We start from the raw sequence: 9,206 nt of genomic DNA on the forward strand, positions 1-9,206 counted from the left end.
AGCTGGGTGCGGTGACATGCACCTGTGGTTCCAGCTACTCAGGAGGCTGAGGCAGGAGAATTGCTTGAGCCTGGGGGGTTGAGGCTACAGCGAGCTGTGATCACACCACCACACTCTAGCCAGGATGACGAAATGAAACTTTGTCTCAAAAAATAAAAAATAAATAAATAAAAACTGTTCCTTTGGCTGGGCAATGGTTGCTCACGTCTGTAATCCCAGCATTTTGGGAGGCCGAGGTGGGTGGGTCACCTGGGGTGAGTTCGAGACCAGCCTGGCCAACATGATGAAATCCCATCTCTACTAAAAATACAAAAAATTAGCTGGGCGTCGTGGCAGGCACCTGTAATCCCAGCTACTCAGGAGGCTGAGGCAGGAGAATTGCTTGAACCCGGGAGGTGGAGGTTGTGGTGAGCCAAAACCGCACCACTGCACTCCAGCCTGGGCAACAAGAGGGCAACTCCATCTAAAAAAAAAACAAAACTGTACCTTTGAGGGCTCGCCGGGTCTAGCCCCCTTATTGCATAAGAATCCTTAAAATCCCAGACGGGTTGGGCTTCCCATTTTACAGCAGAGAAAACTGAGGTGTAGGGAGGTGCCTAGGTATGTCTGACTCCAAGTTAAACACATGTTTTTAACCACTGTGCATTTCAGAGCCTCGTAAACCTCTGGCTCCATGTTCTCATCAGGATCCCTCTGCTGAGAGCTCAGCGCAGGCAGCAGGGCTGGACACAGGAGATGGGGACAAGGCCCATGCTGTAGAAGGGGCAGATCTGGGATCTCACCCCAGACAGACCATCCAATGGGAAGGGTCAGCGATTGTGGGACAGAAAGAGGAGACAAGAGAGCCAGGCTAGCAGCGCCCAGATGGACAGACACGTAGTCTCTGGGTGCGTTGCTGGAGGAGCATCCCACGATGGCTGGAACTGTCTGGATGCTGTGCCAGGCAGGCCAAAGTGGCCGGTCACATCGCAGCTGCTCTCAGCTCCTCTCGGCCACCACGGGCTCTGCCGAAGTGGCAGCCCTGAGCCGGGACACTCCCCACTCCCAACAGACATAGCTGGTGAGGAAGGCACTGTCCCTAGGCGGCCTCCACAGGCTTGTGTGGGATCCTCAGGAAGGGGATCTGGGGACCCTGGAGAGACTGAGGCCCTTGAGGGATGAGCTGAAGCTGGAGGAGGGGACGAGGTGCAGGCAGTGCAGTCCCAGGACCACGGCTGGCTCAGCGCCAGAGGAAGGAGATGCTGGGAGGGAGGCGCTGAGACTTCAGCTGAGGGGAGAGCTGGAGATGGGGAGGGGAGGCTGTGAGGATGGACTTGCGTCCAGGTCACATTGGGCTGGGCCCAGAGCAGTTTCTCCAAGTGTGGCCAGGAGCTTACAGGTGGTTGGTTAGAACTGTAGATTCCGGTCGGGTGTGGTGGCTCCTGCCTGTAATCCCAGCACTTTGGGTGGGTGCATCACGAGGTCAAGAGATGGAGACCATCTTGGCTAACATGGTGAAACCCCCCACTACTAAAAATACAAAAATTAGCTGGGCGTGGTGGTGCACACCTGTAGTCCCAGCTACTTGGGAGGCTGAGGCAGGATAATCGCTTGAACCAGGGAGTCGGAGGTTGCAGTGAGCCAAGGTCGCACCACTGCACTCCAGAGGAGGTGACAGAGTGAGACTCCATCTCAAAAAAAAGAACTACAGATTCCTGGGCTCCTCCCCAGACCTACCGGGGGGCCAGGGAACCTGCATTCCACCAGTTCCCTAGGTCACTCTGTTGCATCCTGAAGTCTGAGAGGCACTTTGCCTAAGTGAGGAGCCTGGAAACGTGGCCCAGCCTGTCTGCAGCAACTTCTGCAAGGGTTCCCTCTGCTGCTGCCCTTCACCACTTCCCGCCGGTCCTGCTCTCACCCGACTGGCCTAAAGCTCATGGTGTCTCTGCCCCTCACAAACAGCCCTGCAGGGCGGAACCCTGCCCACACCACCCGCCTCATTCGGGGTGAAAGGCAGAGCCTGCAGAGACAAGTGTGTCCAGGCCCCTCCGAGACCCGGTCAGCCTTTGGGCACTGGGGTCCAAGTTAGGGTCCATCCTTCTAGACTGCTACCCCAAAATGATGTTATTTTATTTTATTTTATTATTTTTTTTGAGATGGAGTCTCGTTCTGTCGCCCAGGCTGGAGTGCAGTGGCGCGATCTCAGCTCACTGCAAGCTCCGCCTCCTGGGTTCACGCATTCTCTTGCCTCAGCCTCCCAAGTACCTGGGACTTCAGGTGCCCGCCACCACGCCCAGCTGATTTTTTGTATTTTTAGTAGAGATGAGGTTTCACCATGTTAGCCAGGATGGTCTCGATCTCCTGACCTCGTGATCCTCCCGCCTTGGCCTCCCAAAGTGCTGGGATTACAGGCGTGAGCCACAGCACCCGGCCAGGATGGTTTCTTTCATCCTTGGGCCTCCTTGACCTTCCCCAGCTTGGCACGAGGCAAAGGCCTCCAAGTCAGCCCAGTGTGGGTGGCTGGTCTCTGTGCCAGCTCAGCTGTCTCCTGGCCTCACGCCAACAAAGGCTGTGAGCATCCCCCACTCACCCCATCTGCATCGTTCACCCACCCTTCCCTGTAGCATGCTGGGTGGGGGTGGGGGTCGGCCCTACCCATACCCACCTCTCTGGCTGGATCTCCCCTGTGCCTCCAGCCTCACCCCACTGCCCCCACGCCCTGGCCTTTGCTGACACAGCCCGTCCTCACCCCAGAGGCCTGTGTGATGCCTGCAGGGCAGCCTGGCTTTTCTGGCGCCTCTGGTTGAACACCACCTAGGAAGGGTCCCTTGATTTTCCACCAACTGGTCAGCATGGCCTTCCATTCCAGAACCTGGCACTGCATCCTGCAACTGTCGCCTGCAGGTCTGGCTCCCCCAGATGGAGCCCTCCCTGAGGGCAGGTACCAGGTGGGCCCACTTCAGACCCACGGCACCTGGCAGTACCTATATGCACACCACTCCAGGGATGCGGGTGACAAGGTGAGGGCCGGGAACTGGGTTGATGGGAGAGATTTGTAGTGGTCTAGCAGCCCTGTGTATCACTCTTCTATTGTGGAAAATGAAGGAGGCTTGTTATTTCTTTCATCACAAAGGCAGGATACCTGCCTGAAGAGCATCAGTGCTCCCCAGGGAGAACTGAGAGGCCCCCCTCCTACTTTCTTTTGTGTGTGTGTGTGAGACAGAGTCTCACTCTGTCGCTCAGGCTGCAATGCAGTGGCGCGATCTCGGCTCACTACAACCTCTGCCTCCCAGATTCAAACAATTCTCATGCCTCAGCCTCCCGAGTAGTTGGGAGTACAGGCACCTGCCACCATGCACGGCTATTTTTTGTATTTTTAGTAGAGACAGGGTTTCGCCGTGTTGGACAGGCTGGTCTCAAACTCCTGACCTCAGGTGCTCCGCCTGCCTCGGCCTCCCAAAGTGCTGGGATTACAGGCGTGAGCCACCGCTCCTGGCCTTGGTCCTTCCTACTTTCATTCCTTGTGGGCTCCTGTGGAACCATTTCTTCTGCACCCTCCAGAGCCTGCCTTCCTCCCCGCATCTGGCTTTGTTTTCCAAAACTGGTCATTCTGTGCCCATTCTCCCATTGCCTGTTTCTTCCTCTTAACAACGTGTCGCTGCCGTTGCTCTGTGGCAGGACTGCCCAAGCTACCTTATCTTTTTGGCGGCCGCGGACTGTTCCAGAATCCCGATGTCCCATGGCGTATTTTCCTTTTCCTCTACAGATGGACATTTGTCTCCAATGAGTTCATCATTATAAATATTGCTGCCATGGACATCCTGGGGCAGCCTCGGGCCCCTCTGCAGGTGTTTCTGAAGGAAAGATTCCTGGGAGGGAACTCACAAAGGGTTGTATATTCTAAATGGGCACTGGGGCCAGTGCTGTAATCCCAGAACTTTAGGAGGCTGACGTGGGAGGATACCTTGAGGCCAGGAGTTGAGACCAGCCTGGGCAACACAGTAAAACCCCACCTCTACAAAAAATTAAAAAAAAGTTAGCCGGGCATGGTGGTGCACACCTGTAGTTCCAGCTCCTCGAGAGACTGAGGCAGGAGGCTCACTTGCACCCCAGGGGATCGAGGCTGCAGTGAGGTGTGACCATGCCACTGCACCCCAGCTTGGGCAACAGAGTGAGACTTCATCTCCAATAAACAAACCGACAGGCACTTGGGGTCCATCTTTTATTTCTGTCTTAGAGACCACGGTTGTGATTTAAATGACCTCCACGCTCTGGTAGTCCCTGCCTCTCTGGTTTCCGACAGCTTTAACATGAGACCCCAAGATGAGGAAATCAATGTCTGAGGTCAGAACTATCCAGGACCAGCCACGTCCCATGGACTGCACCTCCTCTGCCGGAATTCGAGCCTGCTCACGCTTCCCATAGCCCACCGTGCTGAGATGGGCCCCATGTGCCTGCCTACCTGCCTGCCTCTAGCCGCTGGGGGCGTGGTGGGGTGGCTGCTCCCTGCCTCCAAGGCTGTCCCCCAAGCTCTGTGGCCACTGGAAGACAGCTGGGAGTGAGGCCCAGGCTGACCGCCTTGGAGAAGCCTCATCTGCCGCATTCGTGGAGATGCTCAGGCCTCAGCTGGTTTGCGGGGAGTTAAAGACGGCAGAGGTATAGGGCAGGGGCGGGCAGATGAAGGGGCCGCGAGGGTCCTTGCGGGGGCCAGGAAGGAAGGGAGCTGCTGGGAGCCAGAGCCCAGGCCAAGGCCTCCACCTGAGCCCAAGCCTCTCCTCTGCGTCAGCTTTCCTATTTCACGCAGCTGCTCCCCGCCTAGGGAATTCTCCGCGAGCTTGCGGGAAACGGGAAACGCAGCAGGGCCAGCCCTGCATCTGCAGCTTCTTACTCTCTTCCTCAGCTCCCGCCCCCAGGGCCCAGCCTTCAGTGCCTCGGGCTGGCGAGGGCCGCCCCCCTCAAGGCTGGTACGCTCGCCTAATCCCATGTCACCCCTTTCCTTAGGTTACTTATCCCTGTGGAGACTGTGCTGCCTCTTAACCAAGTCAGGGAGCGCTTCTATTTTATCCCAAAGAAACACTTCATCACTGTGAAATCCCAGAAACAATGGGAATGGGCAGCGGGGCTAAAGTGCAGCCAGGGGTGCGGGAGGGAAGGAACTGGGAGCGGGTGTCGGCGTGGAGGGCGGACTGCAGAGCTGCTGTGGGGACAGCCACTCAGGGATGACGTCCACACTTAGAAGAGGGCCAGTATGACTCCCAGGAACACGTGGAGCCTATGGAGGTCTGCAGAGCAGGGGCAAGCCCCAGCCTGTATGTACTTGTTATGTGACATTGGGCAGGTCACTGAGGCTCTCTGGGCCCCTCATTTTCCTCATCTGCCAGATCGTGGAGGTCTTTTAAATCATTTTCCTCACCTGTAAAGATCAGAATAGCTCCCACATTTGGGACTGAATGAAATGGTATCTAAAGTTCTTAGGTGGGCCAGGCGTGGTGGCTCACACCTGTAATCCCAGCACTTTGGGAGGCTGAGGTGGGCAGATCACCTGAGGTCAGGAGTTCAAGACCAGCTGGACAATATGGTGAAACCCCGTCTCTACTAAAAATACAAAAATTAGCCGGGTGAGGTGGTGCAGGCCTGTAATCCCAGCTACTCGGGAGGCTGAGGCAGGAGAATCACGTGAACCCAGGAGGCGGAGGTTGCAGTGAGCTGAGATCACACCACTGCACTCCAGCCTGGGCAACAAAGCGAGACTCTGTCTCAAAAATAAAAATAAAAATAAAAATAGGCCGGGTGCAGTGGCTCACGCCTGTAATCTCAGCACTTTGGGAGGCCGAGGCAGGTAGATCATGAGGTTAGGAGATGGAGACCATCCTGGCTAACACGGTGAAACCCTGTCTCTACTAAAATACAAAAAATTAGCCGGGCATGGTGGCACGTGCCTGTAGTCCCAGCTACTCAGGAGGCTAAGGCAGGAGAATGGAGTGAACCTGGGAGGTGGAGCTTGCAGTGAGCCGAGATGGTGCCACTGCACTCCAGCCTGGGCGACAGAGCGAGACTCCGTCTCAAAAATAAATAAAAAAATAAAAATAAATAAATGAAGTCCTTAGGCGGGTGAAAGGCACACAGTAGGCGCTCAGGAATAACAGCTGTGGTGGTTTTTAATAGCTCAGACAGATGGAAATAGTTTGGTATGATGGGGAAGCATGGGTGGAGTACTACTAGCAGCCGCATATAGAGCCCTTAAAAAATGACTCCTACAAACCACCACTGCACTAGCTACACTCCTCCAACCCGGCCCTGCCAAACAAAACTAAACAAAACAAACTAAAGCCTTTGAAAAATCCCCTTGGCTCTTTGGGCCGCTGATTTCCACCTGGTCTGTCCCAGGAGCTGTATCTTTCACAGTGGTCTTTGCCGGGACCCTCTGTAACCAGTGGAATTATGCTGCCGCCACCAGCGCCACCGAGAACCCGAGGTGGGGAGGGGATTTGCAGACTGCGCCAGGTGCAGCCTGGCTTTGGAAACAAGGGCCGCATTCCTTGAATTCTCGCTGGGAGACCCGCCCAGCTTGGCCTGACCCAAACTGGTGCCTGCATCGCTTCTGGGCACGCGCAACTGAGCTCCCAGCACCACCTGGGGGAAGAGGGGGGCAGTCCCTGGGGACACCCTGGCCTGGAGTGGGGTGGAGGGTGGAGCAGGCAGGCAGTCATAGGGACTTTTAAGCAAGTTTAACATAGGTTTAAATCCCAACAAGAGGCGGAAGCGAACATGCCACGATTCATTCATTGTGAGGGTCTTTATTGAGCACCTGCCATGCGTCCCTCCTGGCAGGCACCGAGGTGGACAGGGTGTCCCTCTCTCATGAGCCCACAGTAGCGAGGGAGGTGGACAAGGGAGCGGCCCCTGGTGAGGGCCAGGATGCTGGCAAGGATGGAGGGGCCTTAAGGAAGGGACAACCCAGGTGATCAACCATCCGGATTTCTTTGGGATTGAGGGGCTGCCAGGGGCAAGGACTCCGGTTCTGGAACTGGGGCTGTGCCAGTCAAAGTGGAGTGTTGTCACTGGAGACAGGGGCAATCTAGAGGGGTCACCTTAGAGGGTGGCCAGGGGAGCGGATGTGATGAATGGAGAACGAGGCTGGTGGGAAGGAGAACGGAGTGGAAGGAGAGAATTTGACACAAAGAAGAAACCACACAGTCCGTGTCAACAACAAGATGGGCTCCTCCGTCTACCCTGCTCTTTCTGTACCAGGAAGCTAAGGCCGGGGGAAGAAGAGAAGGACAGTGGTACAGTGAGGACTGGAAGTGGCTTTCTGGATACCTGGGCTGAGCGTGGACAATCAGCATAAAGCTGTCAGGTGAAGGCCCTGATGGGCCCTGATGGGCCCCTGGGGAGATCCCGGGGATGGGGGATGGTGACATGAATCCCCCAACTGGCTGCCCTGGCATAGTTACCAGGGGAAAAGGAATTCAACCTAAAATTCCACTGACCTGGCTGGCAGGGAGCCATAGGATCTCCAGGCAGCAGCAACAGCTCCCTGCACGGTGGCCAGGTTGAGGGGGCCCACCAGCCTGGAAATCTGCTCAGCAGCTCCGGGAAACCCTGGGTCCTGGGCATTCCCCCGTCCCTCGGCTTCCTCCACCCTCCCAAATCAACTGCCATTGGAATCTGCTGCCCCCCAAAGCTCTGGGCTGGCCATGAAGGGGCCAGTGCTCCCAGGCTGCCTGCTTCGAGGACGCCAGCACTCCTGCCACGGGCCGTTTGTCCATCGTTGCCGGTGGCCCTCCCTCTCAGAGTTCGGCAGTCCACTGTCCCCGAGGAAACACTAGTCACTAGGTGACAACACGGTTCTTCGAAAGCCCCAAGTCCTAAAACAGGCTGGTGTTCTGCATTTCACCCTGCTGCAACCTCAGAGCCGTGCCGCCTGCTCCTGATCCCAGAGGTGCCGTCTCTGAAGAGGCCACCCCTGGAAGCACTGAGAGTAGACTGGCGGGTGTGCGGGTCCTGCCTAGAGCCAGGGCTCACTTCCCTGGTTGTGGCCACTAGCTGTGGGTCCTTGGGCAGCTTCTCAACCTCTCTGAGCCTTGGTTTCCTCACTGTAAAAAGGAGATAATAAAAGCATCATGTCACAGGCTTGTTGGGAGGGTGCAAGGAGGTACCAAATGTAACAAACTGAATACAGAGTTGGGTACACAAGTGCTCCTCAGTGCTACATGTCACCCCCACCCTCCTGGGCCAAGTGCCCAGAGTGCTGTGATGAGGGTCAGACTCAACTCAGCCAGACCCAGGGGACACTGACCCAGGAATTACAATGGAAGATGTTTTCACTGTGGAGGAGCTGGGGGCCGGAAGACTTGCCAGGTTTAGGGAGGCCCAAGTGGACACTGGCTGGTCAGGGGTGCCCTGGGGAGGAGAGACTGGTGGAGGGACCTAGGCCAGTGGGGAGGGTGGCCAGCAGGCCTGGACTGTTGGGCTGATCAGAGATCCTTGAGTGCAGGTGGGGAGAAACCTTCTAGAAATGTTTGTTTGTTTATTTATTTATTTATGAGACAGAGTCTCGCTCTGTTGCCAGGCTGGAGTGCAGTGGTGCAATCTCAGCTCACTGCAACCTCCACCTCCTGGGTTCAAGCGATTCTCCTGCCTCAGCCTCCCGAGTAGCTGGGACAACAGGCACCTGTCACCATGCCTGGTTAATTGTTTGGTATTTTCAGTAGAGATGGGGTTTCGCCATGTTGACCAGAATGGTCTTGATCTCTTGTTCTTGTGATCTGCCTGCCTTGGCTTCTCAAAGTGCTGGGATTACAGGCGTGAGCCACTATGCCTGGCCAAAATGTTGTATTTATAAAAATTGTTTAGAGAAGGCTGGGCGTGATGGCTCACGCCTGTAATCCCAGCACTTTGGAGGCCAAGGCGGGTGGATCACCTGAGGTTAGGAGTTTGAAACCAGCCTGACCAACATGGTGAAACCCCATCTCTACTGAAAATACAAAATTAGCTGGGCGTGGTGGCGCATGCCTGTAATCCCAGCTACTCGGGAGGCTGAGGCAGGAGAATTGCTTGAACTCGGGAGGTGAAGGTTGTGGTGATCACCCCATTGCACTCCAGCCTGGGCAACAAGAGCAAACTCCGTCTCAAAAAAAAAAAAAAAAAAGAGAAAATCCCGTAACCCCATTCAGCAATTTTTGCAATCCACCCCTGCAGTCATAGCTAAAATTCTGAAACCATAT

The sequence above is a fragment of the Pongo abelii genome, chromosome 13 (assembly GCF_028885655.2).
Source record: "Pongo abelii isolate AG06213 chromosome 13, NHGRI_mPonAbe1-v2.0_pri, whole genome shotgun sequence".
NCBI lineage: Eukaryota > Metazoa > Chordata > Mammalia > Primates > Hominidae > Pongo > Pongo abelii.